Source organism: Varanus komodoensis, unplaced genomic scaffold (assembly GCF_004798865.1).
Source record: "Varanus komodoensis strain SLA01 unplaced genomic scaffold, ASM479886v1 scaffold23, whole genome shotgun sequence".
Classification (NCBI taxonomy): domain Eukaryota; kingdom Metazoa; phylum Chordata; class Lepidosauria; order Squamata; family Varanidae; genus Varanus; species Varanus komodoensis.
In genome coordinates this window covers 4,528,507-4,542,740 of record NW_025335627.1, presented here as the reverse complement: position 1 = coordinate 4,542,740, position 14,234 = coordinate 4,528,507, and positions in this window count along the sequence as shown.

Genomic DNA, 14,234 nt, shown 5'->3' with positions numbered 1-14,234 from the left:
GCATAGAAATGTTATAATAATAATAATAATAATAATAATAATAATAATAATAATAATAATAATAATAATAATAATATCATCCAGTTCTGGCCAGCATGACTTATTGGAGGGGGAACAGATTATTGGAGGATTAATTCCATCTCCAGTAAATCATGCTACTTGGGTTCAGGTGTCATGACAGGTTGTGCCAGGGTGCTGATTATAGAAATGATGTTCACAATTGAAAGAAGCCATTCTGGCTTTTTTTTTTTTTATCATGACAACAGGCCATCTGTTAATAAAACTATCAAGTTGTTTTCTAAAATAGTATTTAAAAAATAAGTTAATTTATTTATTCTCTGTGTTGTCCCTCAGCTCCCCGGACTTGTATTGACATTGGCTAACCTTGAGACAGTCCAGATGAACCACAGCTAGTTAGTACAGCTGCTATCCAGGGACACCTCCTCCAGAGCAGTCACCCATCCTCTGGAGCAGCCATCTGGCCAATTCTGAAGTACAGGAGTCCTGGGAGATTGCCTGCAACAGGCAATCTGAATTCATGTTTTTGAGGAAAGACTCAGAGTCAGGTATTTGAGACTGTGTGACTCTCTGAAATGCTGTACCAGCTGTATTTTCTGACTGGCCTGGCTCTCCAGACAGCCTTCCCTTGGCTTGTTCAGAGGGGTACCCAGAGCTTAGGTGGCAGCTGTGAGGGGGCTGTGGCAGTTCTGATGGCATCAGCTGTGGGACTGTAACAGTGGTGGCGGCACACCTTGCCAGCAGTGCCACTTCTAGCAATGGAAGAGCTTGTGCTACCACTGGGTGAGGGAGAATCTTCCATCTTTGTGGTGTTTAAGGGTCATAATGTTATGTATTAATAATATAATATTGAATCAAGAAGTAACAATTATGGAAATAACAGAGGCAATCATGTGACAAAAGAATGATAAAACCCCTGGTCCGGATGGGCTACCAGCTGAATTTTACAAATCTTTTGAGGGAGTTTTTGCTACATTGCTCAAAGATATATGTAATGAAGCATTGTTAAATGCTAAAATACCAGATACCTGGACAGAGGCAAATATTACATTAATACTGAAAGAAAATATGGACTTAACACAGATTCAAAATTACAGACCTATATCATTACTAAATGTGGACTATAAAATTTTTGCCTCTATATTGGCAGAAAGGTTGAAGAAGTTTTTAATAGACTTTATTCATCCAGACCAAAATGGTTTCCTGCCTAAAAGACAAATGAAGAACAATCTGAGGACTATCGTGGATATCCTAGAATACTACAGGACACACATGGAAAAATCAATGGCTCTACTGTTTTTAGATGCCCAGAAAGCCTTTGATAATGTTAATTGGCAATTTATGATGCAACAGATGGACCAAATGGAGTTTGTGGGAAAATTTATGAATGCGATATCAAGCATCTATCAAAGACAATCGGCCAGGATTTTAATTAATGGAGAATGTACAACGGCTATAGAGATAAAAAAGGTACAAGGCAGGGATGCCCGTTGTCATCCCTATTGTTCATCCTGACTTTAGAGGTCTTGAATAGAAATATTAGGGGTGACGAGGACATTAAAGGTACTAACATTAGGGATGAAAAGTATAAATTGCAAGCATTCGCAGATGATTTGGTCTTTATAATAGAGGAACCTTTTGTAACAATCCCTAAACTTTTACAACAGATTGAAGAATATGGTGAGGTTACAGGGATGAAAATAAAGAAAAAATGAAATTTTTAGTTAAAAATCTTATGCAAGATCAGAAAAAAAGACTCCAAGAACAAGTGGACTTGCAGATTGTTAAAAAGGTTAAATACTTGGGAATCTATCTTACAGCTAAATGCACAACTTAGAAGACATTTACGATAAATTATTGAAAGATATTAAAGGTGATCTGGAAAGATGGGCCGATTTACAATTGTCTTTGACGGGAAGAATAGCACAGGTTAAAATGAACATACTACCAAAACTTTTGTTTTTGTTCCAAATGATCTCCGTAAAAATTGATAAAAAATTTTTTGAGGATTTAAATTTTCAAATTTCGAGATTTATTTGGAGAAAAAAGAAAACAAGGATTAAACTAAAAATGCTTCAGGAAACCAAAAAGAATGGGGGTTTTGGTTTACCGGATTGGATGTTGTACTATCAAGCGTCTATTTCTATGTGGATAAAAGAATGGATAACCTTGCGAAATAAGAGAATTTTGTATCTTGAAGGACATGATTTGCAAATGGGTTGGCATGCTTATTTGTGGTATGAGAAGGTTAAGTCTCATGGGACTTTTTTAAGTCACTTTATTAGAAGATTATTAATGTCAGTGTGGGAAAAGTTAAAGTCAAAATTGTATAAGAAGTTACCAAGATGGCTTTCACCTATGGAAGCTTTTGTGTACCCAAATGTATTGAATTTTGAAGGGATCATAAGATATGATGATATTTTGGATAAGGATGGAGGCCTGAAACTAGATCAAGAAATACAAGAACAGGGACTCAATATCTCTTGGTGGTATAAGGTGCAGATGCAATCAAGTTATGCTAAAGATTGTAAAATATGGGGGTTTTATAAAGACCTAACAGCCTTTGATCAAGTGATGTTAAAAACAGATGAGAAAAAGATTAAAAGAATTTATGAGTTCTTATTTGACAGGAAAATGGAAGGGGAACAGGTTAAGGAAACCATGATAACATGGACACAAAATTTTGGATATAATATTGAATTGGAAAAGTGGCAAAAGCTATGGGAGAGAAATATTAAGGTAACTTTAGCAACCTCGTATAAAGAAAATTTATATAAAATGTTTTATAGATGGTATTTGTCGCCAAATTGATTAGCTGTTTCCAAATATGTCAAACAGATGTTGGAAATGTAAACATGATGTGGGTACTTTTTACCATATCTGCTGGACTTGTGAATATGTGAAAAAGTATTGGATTAAAATACATAAATGGCTTGAGGAAATGCTACAAAAACCCTTAGCTTTTAAACCTGTAATTTTCTTGTTAGGCATTGTACCGGAAAATATTAGCAAAAAGGAATTTATTTGATACTACATTTAATCACAGCGGTGAGGATTGCACTAGCTCAATACAGGAAGAGTGAGGAACTACCCACTGAGGAACTGATTTTAAAAAAGATTCTGAATTTTGCAGAAATGGACAGATTGACTCTATTATTGAAGGAGAAAGAAGAGACTGACTTCTATCAAACTTGGGACCTTTTTTACGATTGGCTGGAGAAACGGGACTTGGCTTAGATTTAAAGATGTCTTTAAATTTTTATAAATCGATTTGAATATGATTATAGAATGTTTAAAAGATATGTTATAGGGGGCTGACCCAGTACGTCCGATGTATTTGATGATTGATCATTTTTTAGTTTTTTTAAAATCTTAATAAAAATGTGCAAAAAAAAGAGACATGTATTAATAATATAATACACTAAGCCTAAATAAATACTTTTGCATTGCATATTGAGTTCTTTATTTGGTAGCACCTGCCTATTAGTTTAAAATCTGGAATATTTGTTATTTGTTTTTCGGCGCCAGGCGAAGACCTTTTTATTTAAGCGGCATTTTAACTGTTAATATTATTGGATTTTATCTGGCCAGGGCGGCTTATTTTATATTATATTTTTGTATTTTTGATCTAATGTTTATATTTTTTAATTTAATATTATAATTATTTTTTAATTTATTGTTGTAAGCCGCCAAATAAATAAATAAATAAATAAATAAGGCCACTGATGCTTCTGGAGGTGAATCGGCTTTGCAATTCCTCTCTCCACTCATGCATGGGTCCCTCTGGTTGCTAACAGTTTGAATATTTTGCATGAATGTGAATACCTATTTAATCTGGATACATTTTAGAATAATTGCATAAATAAGAATTATATTTCCAATGATTTGTCAGCTTTTATTCACAGATTAGATTCTCTAGAAATTTAATCCTTTACTGGGGATGAGAGAATTCCAATGAAGTTTCTATTCAAAATTATGATGTCTAAAATGTATAATGAATCAAGGATACCATTCACTGTGAATGACCAATCCTTAAGGAGACAGTCTTCAAGTCTTCATTGAAGCTTGAAGGAAAAGTTTCCATGAGTCATGCAGACAGATATATTAGACTAAATTTCATGTCTTGGAATGGTTTCACTGGCAGTCCTCAAAATACCTCAAAGAGAATTTTAGAATCTTCCAATCCTTGAAAATCCATTTATTCAAAATTAGAATAAGAAGAAGCTTAGAAAGTCTTTAGTGATTGATTACATAGGAATAAATCTGGAGTTACCTGTTTGGTAACTTAGGTTAATGTTCTCAAAAATAACAAGAGCAGGAGGCTTTGAGCAAGATGCCATTGTCCTAGAGATATTCAGTAGTTTCTGACCCTTCCAAAAAATCAGCAGTCATCCTTATTCCTTTATTGCTCTTAACTGAATGTTAGCTGAGACCCCAATGACCATCCATGCCCCCTAGAATGTTCAGAAAGAGCCTTTTCCCAGGACATAGGAAAAAGAAATGGGGCTGATGCAAAAATGGTGGTCACCTACTTTTGGTGCAAATAAAGTTCTTCTTCACGGTCTCTGTGTATCACCCATACACGCTCTATGCCTGGCTGGAGCTGATTACCAGAAAGATTTAGTAACTAATAGCATTTTCATGGGAACCTCTCCCTCACTCCAGTATATTATAGAATCATAGAATAGTAGAGTTGGAAGGGGCAATGAAGGCCATTGAGTCCAACCCCCTGCTGTTGCAGGAGACCACATTACACCATCCCATTCAGATGGCTGCCCAGTTTCTTTTTGAATGTCTCCAGTGTGGAAGAGCCCACCACCTCTCTAGGCAGCTGGTTCCACTGTTGTATTGCTCTGACAGTGAGGAAGCTTTTCCTGATATCTAGTCTTAATCTGGGTTGTCATACTTTGAATTGATTATTCTATGTCCTGCACTCTGGTATAAGCAAGAAGAGATCCTGAACTTCCTTCCTGTTTCCAAATCCTGGATCATTTTTGTTGCACTCCTCTGGACCCTTTCTAATTTTTCTGCATCTTTCTTAAATCTTGGTGCCCAGAACTGGACACAGTATTCCAGATGAGGTCTGGCTAGTGAGGAGCATAGGGGAACTATATGTTTTATAGGTTACATAGCATAACTATATGTTATGTTTTATTTACATTGTAAGCTGTCCTGAGATGTTTGTTAAGGATTGGGTAAAAATATTGTAAATAAATAAATAACAACAATAATAAAACTACTACTGCTCATGATTTGGAAGTAATACTTCTGTTAATGCATTTGCTCTTTTGGCAGCTACATCACATTGTTGGCTCATATTTAGCCTATTGTCCACAATTACTCCTTGTTCTTTTTCTTTTTCAATTCTGTTGAGAATCACATATTACCCATCTTGTATTGATGCATTTGGTTTCTTTTTCATAGTTCTTGTCCCTATTGAATCACATCATGTTGCTTTCAGCCCAGTGTTCAAGTTTATCAAGATCACCCTGGATCTTCATTCTCTCTTCTAGGGTGTTTGCTATTCCACCCAGTTTTGTATCATCTGTGAATCTGATTATCTTTCCTTGTACTTCCTCATCTAAATCATTAATAAAGATGTTGAAGAGCACTGGGCCCAGGACTGACCCCTGTGGCCCAGGACTGAACCCCCATTCCAGGTGAGATGGTGAAGCATAAAAAGGCCAAGATGCTAACTAAACAGATGAAAGACGGATGTTCAAAGTTCCTGCAGCACCGAAGTCTAAGTGGTGCCTGCATGGAGTCATGGTTGATACCAACTGCCATGGAACTGCTTGCTGGTATTTTCACCATGTGACTGAGACCAGTGCTGGTACCAAGATCTGAGCCTATCTTGGCATTGGAGGGTGAAATCAGGAACATGTCACTGTCACAATTCCTCCCATCTGCCACAGTCTCGAAGGGACCCATGGTACCATCTCCGGTTAAGGCACCACCGGATCTGTTTGGTACCAAGAACCATGGGGAACACTGCCATTCCCCATTTTGTGACTGGGAGAAGCATCTGGTTTCACTGGTACTGTGAAAGGTGCAGGAGCCACTGCCTTCTCAAGGCAAGCTGCAGGGCCTGGCGAGGCGGCCATGGCTTGGCCCACAGCCATGGGACGTGGCTCACATACTTAAAAATGGATTTTAAAGGTTATATTTTTCTTACCTTCAATCCTTTTTTAGTGTCTTTGTCTCTCTCTCTCGTCCACCTTCCTCTCTTCTGTTTCCTGCTCTGTATTCCCACTCTGTATATGCATGCAATGGGGGGGGGGGGGGGGAGCTGGCGCACACACAGTTGAGCTGTTACAATTTGGTGCATGCGCTGACTCTCTGCTCAGTTTAAGAGAACACCTGTGCCGGCTCAGAACTTTCGGACTCGTTTTCTCTGAGCGAGTCCAAAAACTATGATGAGGGCTGGGTAAATGCCCATGGTGGGCTGTATCCAGGCCGGGGGCTGCACTTTGAGGACCCATGCTGTAGAGCTTTCCTTATCATCGGTAGACCTAGGCAGCTTCACCAAGCAAATCAGTGTATGGACCAGGCCCTCAGCATCTGAACGCAGCTGTAGGTAGAGAAAATATTGGGCCAAGTCTTTGACACCATGAGGACTGAGGAATCCTAGTCACCATCCCATACCTTACTACTCTCTCTTATATTGCGCAGCAGTCCTGCAAGGCCCCTTCATCAATGGCTAACATTGAAACTGTTGGAAGAAATGTACCATGTGCATGGGAAGGATGGAGTCTGACTCTTCTAAAACCCAAAGCTGAATCCTGTGGTCATTGAACTGGCTCAATGAAGGTCACATTGCCAGCACTCCACCCCATCTGATCTTGAGGGACACCACCAGGATACTCTTGGGAGCTGTATTTATGCTGAAATGCCCCTGGGACTGAAAGTGGCCAATTACCAGGCCAGCATGCAGAGGTACCGACTCTTCTGACATGAGAAACTGGGCTTTCTATTTAACTACCTGCCAAAAGAGCAATGGGACCTTGCCAGGGTATTGCAGAATTAGGTGATACACCTCTCAAGGAAACAAATGCTCTTCTACATCTTTCTTAATGATGTGGATGAGGAAGTAGAAGGAAAGATAATCAGATTTGCAGATGATACAAAAGTGGGTGGAATAGCAAACACCCTAGAACAGTGGTAGCTAACCTACGGCACACATGCCACAGCGGGCACGCAGAGCCCTCTCTGTTGGCACTCAAGCCAAGTCGCCCCAGCATCGCTCCAGCAGCCGAGCATTGGATAACAGCGCACATAGGGACCATGCACATGCTCGGAAAGGAGTAGTGGTGCCAGGCGATGATGTCATGAGCCGCGACTCATTAGCCACGACTTGTCCAAGCTTTTGCATGGCCGGTCAGTGCACTGCCAAGGTTATGGTTATGTATGCATGCATGCATGCATGCTTGCTTGGACTGACTGTGAGTTGTTTTTTCTAAACTAAAACCTCAGTATTCAGGTTTTATTGCAGGGTTGGCACTTTGCAATAAATAAATGGGTTTTGGGTTGCAGTTTGGGCACTCGGTCTCTAAAAGGTTCGCCATCACTGTCCTAGAAGACAGAATGAAGATCCAGGGCAATCTTGATAAACTTGAACACTGGGCTGAAAGCAACATGATGAGATTCAATAGGACACCTAGGAAAAAAGAAAGATGGGAAATACATCTTTTGTTGATGGCTCAACAAAACTGGGGGGCGGGGGGAAGGATCTCAGAGTAATTGTGGATAATAGGCTGAATATAAGCCAACAATGTGATGCAGCCACCAGAAGGCAAATGCTATTTTGGGATGTATTACTTCCCAAATGTATACATTTATAAATAATACAGAAGAATTACTTCCAAATAACAAGAAAAAGTCGTCCCCTAGTCCCCCTGACTCCTCACTAGTTAGACCTCATCTGGAGTATTGTGTCCAGTTGTGGGCATCAAGAAAGATGCAGATAATTAGAACAGGTCCAGAGGAGGGCAAGAAAAATGATCCAGGGTTTGGGAACACTGCCCTGTGAGGAAAGATTGAGAGAACTGGGCATGTTCAGCCTTCAGAGGAGGAGACAGTGGCGGCGGCGGGGGGTGGGGGGGACATATCTTTCTATACAAGAAAAAGTTTAAAATCCTTAACGTCCCTGATAACCACGATGGGATGGTCACTGACCTCGAGCCAGACATCCTGGAATGTGAAGTCAAATTGTGGCAAGTTCTTAAAGAGATGGGAGTACCTGACCATCTTATTTGTCTCTTGAGAAACCTGTATGTAGGTCAAGAAGCAACAGTGAGAACTGGACATGGAACCACTGATTGGTTCAAAATTGGGAAAGGAGTTCGGCTATATACTGTCGCCCTGCCTATTTAACTTATATGCAGAGCACATCACGAGAAAGGCAGGGCTAGATGAATCACCAGTTGGAATTAAGATTGCTGGGAGAAATATCAACAACCTCAGATATGCAGATGATACCACTCTAATGGCAGAATGTGAAGAGGAACTCAAGAGCCTCTTGATGCAGGTGGAGGAGAGCAGAAAAGTTGGCTTGAAACTCAACATTAAGAAAACTAAGATCATGGCATGCGGTCCTATCACTTCCAGGCAAATAGATGGGGAAGAAATGGAGGTAGTGACAGATTTTATTTTCCTGGGCTCCAAGATCACTGCAGACAGGGACTGCAAGGAGATCAAACCAGTCAGCATCCCTGACTGCTCTTTAGAAGGCCAGACACTGAAGATGAAACTCAAATACTTTGGCCACCTAATGAGAAGGAAGGACTCCCTGGAGAAGAGCCTAATGCTGGGAACAATAGATGGCAAAAGAAGGAGGGGACGGCAGAGGATGAGGTGGCTAGACGGAGTCACTTAAGTAGTCAGGGTGAGCTTAAGTGGACTCTGGGGGATGGTGGACGACAGGAGAGCCTGGAGGAATGTTGTTCATGGGGTCATGATGGGACGGACACAACTTCACAACTAACAACAACTCCCTCCATATCACTCCTCTTTGTTTTTGATTCTTGGGACCACCACTTGCCTTCATTGCTGCCTGTCATCTAGAAAGATTACAGAATCAGATTGACACCTTCCTGCCCATCAGTACTGTGTGCATAACACCTACATCTTCAGCACTGATGGAGGAGATTCACTCACTCCTACTGAAGAGGGTGATTGAGTGGATATCTGCTTCTTCTGCTGACTGTGGGTTCTTCTCACATGATTTCATAGTGCTGAAATGGGATCCTGGACCTAATGGATCTTAACTTTTTTAGTTCACCTAATTCTGGATGGTTAAAGAGCGGCCTGCTACTGGTCATTAACCTCAAGGATGTTTTTTTCCCCACATTTCAAGGTGAATATGGGTGCCAACACTTGCACCCACCACTTGGGAGCTATTTTCAATGATTTGGTAGGGAATAAATCAAGGCTTGGGGATTTTCTCGATTTTACATCTTGGATCAACTTGATTAGTTCACAGCAGGTGATAGTATCCTATTTTGGAGTATAAGTATTGTGAAGTTTCGGTCTGGTTTGCCTTTATGTTTTTAATAAAGGTTCATATGTTTCTCTCAAACTAATGCTATTATGAAACTTCCAGCATTACATCATGGTTTTAGCAGTGGAGTAATTAATTGCCAGAGAAATACACTAAGTTTCTCCTTGGCAGCTGCAATCACCTTGTCCCAGGCAGACCTCATCGCCTGGCTTATTCACTTTCAATGTGTTCTTATACATTTTTCTTGCCAATAGCAGTAAGCATCAAGCAGCAATTGCCTGGAAAGTGTTTTAAGTTTTCTTAGTTTGGTTTTTGGCTTCTCTGCAATCTGTCAAACCAGTTCTTCATACGATGGTAAAGTTTCTTTGGTTTCCCTCTCTTCTTTTGGATGTTTATTAAAACAGGGTGAAAAGATGTGATAATGACATGATAATGGCATTTTTTCCAGAGCTAAGTAAGTCTCATTCTGCCAAAATGTTCTCTTTTAGTTCTTGTGATTGCACTGTATGGATTATTTTCATAGCGGTTTCAGCCAAATCTATCTTTATCTTTAGTCCATTTTGGTCTTTAATTGGATTTAACATTTCAGTTGATATTTTAATAGATATGCAAAGATGGTCACTCAATCCATGACTTCTTACCTTAAATTCTAGTAGGTTATAAAAGCTGGAATTGTCAATCGGAATATGATGATAGCACTTGCTCCTTGCGCAGAGATTAATGTGTAATTTCCTGAGGGGTCAACAGTATTGTTCACTTTGATTATCACTGATGAAAGCTTAGAGGCCATATTTATCAATCTGGCCACAGATCTATTAATATGCTTATCCTTGGAATGACAAATTTCATCTGCGGTGGTAAAGTAGAAGAAGCTATCCTTCCAGGTGAGAGTTTTTATGGCTGTCGAAATATTCAACTATTCCTAATGCTGCAGGACTAAAAAGACTTCTAAGGAATTTTTGTAAAACTTGTATTGTAGATATGGCAGTTTTTTGTAATAATGTTTTTAAATTCTTAAATCATGGTGTATTAAATGGTGTATTAAACAAAATGAACTCAAACTTGATTTCCACATTTCTAGAAAACCTTTTCATACACATTTTCTTTACCTCCAACGTGAGAGAGAGAGAGATTCCAATTTTCTGCTCTATCCTTCATACTTTCATCTGCCCCCAGGGTTCTTATGAAGTGTATGGCCATAGCATTTGCTCACCTTAGCCAACACATATACACTTATCTGGATGTCTGGTTGTTAGTAGCTCCAACCAAATTGGAACTTTTTGCAGAAATTCACTCTACATGCAATTTGTGGAAAAGACCAGGTCTCTGTATAAACTCAGAAAAAACTGTTCTTTCCCCTTCCCAGTCTGTTCATTGGTGGATGCATAGATTCCACCAAATTGGCAGCGAATGTCTCAGACTCCAATCGATACAGCCTTCAAGCTACAGTGATGACACAGAAACAGTAAAAAAGCAAGTCAGAAGGGGCCTCCTGGGCTATCTAGTCCAGCCAGCTCTGCTCATATAATCCCCAGATGTTGTTGTCCAATATTTATTTGAACACCACAGCCTCAATCACCTCCCTTGGAAGCCCATTCTATATACTAGGAGTCCTAACCATCAGGAAGTACTTCCTGACATCCAAACAGAAACATTTTTCCTTGAGCTTTGCCCCATTGGAATGTGTATTGCCCTCTACTAAAGTGAAGAACAGGTCATGGCCCTCTTCTACATGACAGCCCTTTAAGTCTCTAAAAGATCCCCTCGGAGTCTCCTCTTCTCCAGTCTGAAAAGACACAGTTCCCCAAATTTCCCCTCATGTCATCCCTCCCAACCCGCCTACCATTCTTGTGACCCATTGCTGAACCGATTCTAACCTCGCTGTCTTCTATAATGTGGAGCCCAGAACTGGATGCAGTACTCCAGTTGTGGTGAGCAGGAGTTGTGTAGAGTGGTAACAACACCTGCCTGGATCTGGAAGTCACACTTCTGGCTATACATTTAAGGGTGGCATTTGCCTTCTTAACTGCTGCATCACACTGGTGGTTCATGTTCAGCCTGCTATCCACAAGATCTCTTTCACAAATGCTGCTCTCTGGTACCTGTGACACCTATTCCTGTGTCCCAAGTGCAAGACCTTGCACTAATCCACAGAGATCTAAGTAAACCACATCCACCAAGTCCTCTCTGACAAACTGCCTTGCAACCTTATAGAATTCCACAAGGTTCTTGTGGCAGGATCTGTTTTTACGGAAACTGTGCTGCATGGCAGCCAACCACCCATTCCTATCTAGGATTTCTAGAGCTTTCCCTATTATGAGCCTTTCCATTGTCTTTCCCAGAATGGATGTAAAGCTATCTGGCCTGTAATCCTCCATATCCCCTCTGCTACCATTTTTGAAAACTGGAACCACTGATGCCACCTTCCTCTCTTCTAGAACTTCTCCTGTTTTTCATGAGGCCTCAAAAATGTAGGCCAACAGATGAGAGAGCACTCTTGCCAATTCCCAAAGTACCCTCGATTGTAGCCCATCAGGGTCTGGTCAGGCGTTTTTCCCTTCACCGCACAGCGGTTCCCGCAGCTGTCCCCTGCTGCCTCCTGCTCCTTCAAGGCTGGTGGTTATATTTCACCAGAAGATGGCAGTAGACCTGAGTCAGCACTCTCGCCGCGTGACCCTTGTGTGCCCATTTCTAAAATGGCGACTGTAGCTAAAAAAAGGAAAGTTGACAGCAAGGGCTGCCGCTTCCAGGACAAGTGGAAATTGGAGTATTTTTTCACTGAAATATGAAACAACTGTGTCTGCCTAATTTGCCAAGAGACTGTGGCTGTTTTCAAGGAATTCAATATCAAGAGGCACTACCAGACGAAACATGCTAACTACAACAAGCTAACTGGGAACAGACGCTAGTATATTTGTTTTGTTTCCTGAACAGCTTGAAGGTAGCTAAATTCACCAAGGAATACCTTATTTGAAATCACAGTGCTTAACTTTCACATAGGAATGTAACAGAGAACCAGCTAATGGCTCCTTGGGGAAGGAAGGGTTAACCCTGGGCATTAAGGCCTGATGGTTTCAGCCAGGGGGACTCAAGAAAAACCAGTGACTAGTCCTGATAGCAATGGGAATGCAAAAAGCCGTAAGTAACTGTAAATTACTCCCAAGGGCAGAGTCATTCACACCCCAGAGATGGGGTATACTAACCTGGTTAATGTTGGGAAATGTCATCCCATGAGTCATATGTTTGATTTAACTAGATGAAAGCAGGGAGCTGAGACAGATCAGGGTTCCTCTTTGAGGAGAGGTTCCCTACTAATGCCATAGGCTCATGCCAAACAATGCTGGGCTATTTTACAAGGAAGAAGGCTAGTTGGGTATTGAATACTGTTTTAGTAGGAAGAACAGCTAGCTTTGTTATTTTCTAGTCTGAGGAGGCCAACCGGCCTGGGGGGGAGCTAAATAGTGTTAAGTCCAGTGAAATTGCTACTCTTCAACTCTCTCTTCCCTTCCCTACCCTCGTTGTTGTGTGTTTTGTATGTGTAGTAGTGTTTTAAGACCCTCCACATTGTCTAGTTTGTCTTTTGATAAATCTGTTTCCCCCCCCAAGCTTGGGTGATTCTTGTGCTGAATCCAGTGTCTGGCCCTAGGATTTGGATGTCAAGGGAAGCAGGATGGGAAAGTCCAGCCACTGGGACGTGGGGACTCAGGGAATTCTAATCATTACAAGGAAATGCAATCATAGAAACATAGAAACAGGGCGAGTCAGAAGGGGCCTCCTGGCTCCAGCCAGCTCCACTCATGACACGCTTATTCCAATCAATGTGGAACAGAAATATTTCCTTCTTCAGCAGGAAATATATCCAGGCTCCCAAGGCTAGTTTTTACTCTCTAAAAGGCCTGTGATTCTGAAATAGATTAATACAAGTATATATACTATAATTCTTGCATTTATGTAAAATGAAGAATATTACATGAAAGAAATAAAAGTAAATTATATCTATTTGGCTCTATTAGTGTCATCTAGCTAGGACTGAATAATTTAATTCATTTATTACATAAAATTAATATATCCGGTAACTGTAATAGGAAGATTGGCTCATCATTCCCTGAATTCAGAGATTTTTGTGCATCTTATCCATGGAATGAGGTACTGCAGCAGCCTCTGCTACTGTCACACCTCCAGCCATGATTTTTTCGTTTTTAGATGGCTATTTTTAGCCATCCGCACTGGCAATCCCCTTTTTGCCTTCTCCTAGGCTAAGTTGTGATTTAAGGAAGAGAGGAGCTGGCATTGTTCCATCTACGGCAGCTACAAGGCAGGAACACAGTCTTTGGAGTTCCAGCTCTGAGAACACAGGATCTCAGAGCTTGAAACGCTACATAATCCTATGACTTCCCAACAATCCACTCTGAGTGATTTAAGTGCATATGGATGCACTGCAAGCAAAAATGACAATGTTGGTGGTACACAGACTTGGAGAGGCCTACAGAAGAGGCCACCATCATTGTAGGAAAATATTGCAGATTGGAACAGCCCTAACCTCCCACTGTATCTCAAAACGTGCAGGAAGGTATATGTCTATACACTGCCCCTATGCTGTCAGGAAGCATTTTCACCAGCAGTATCACAATCCAGGGACTGTCAGACCCACTCACCTCCTCAACCACCATGTTCTAGTCAAACAATAAAATAAAATAATGTGCCAAAAATCTTGAAG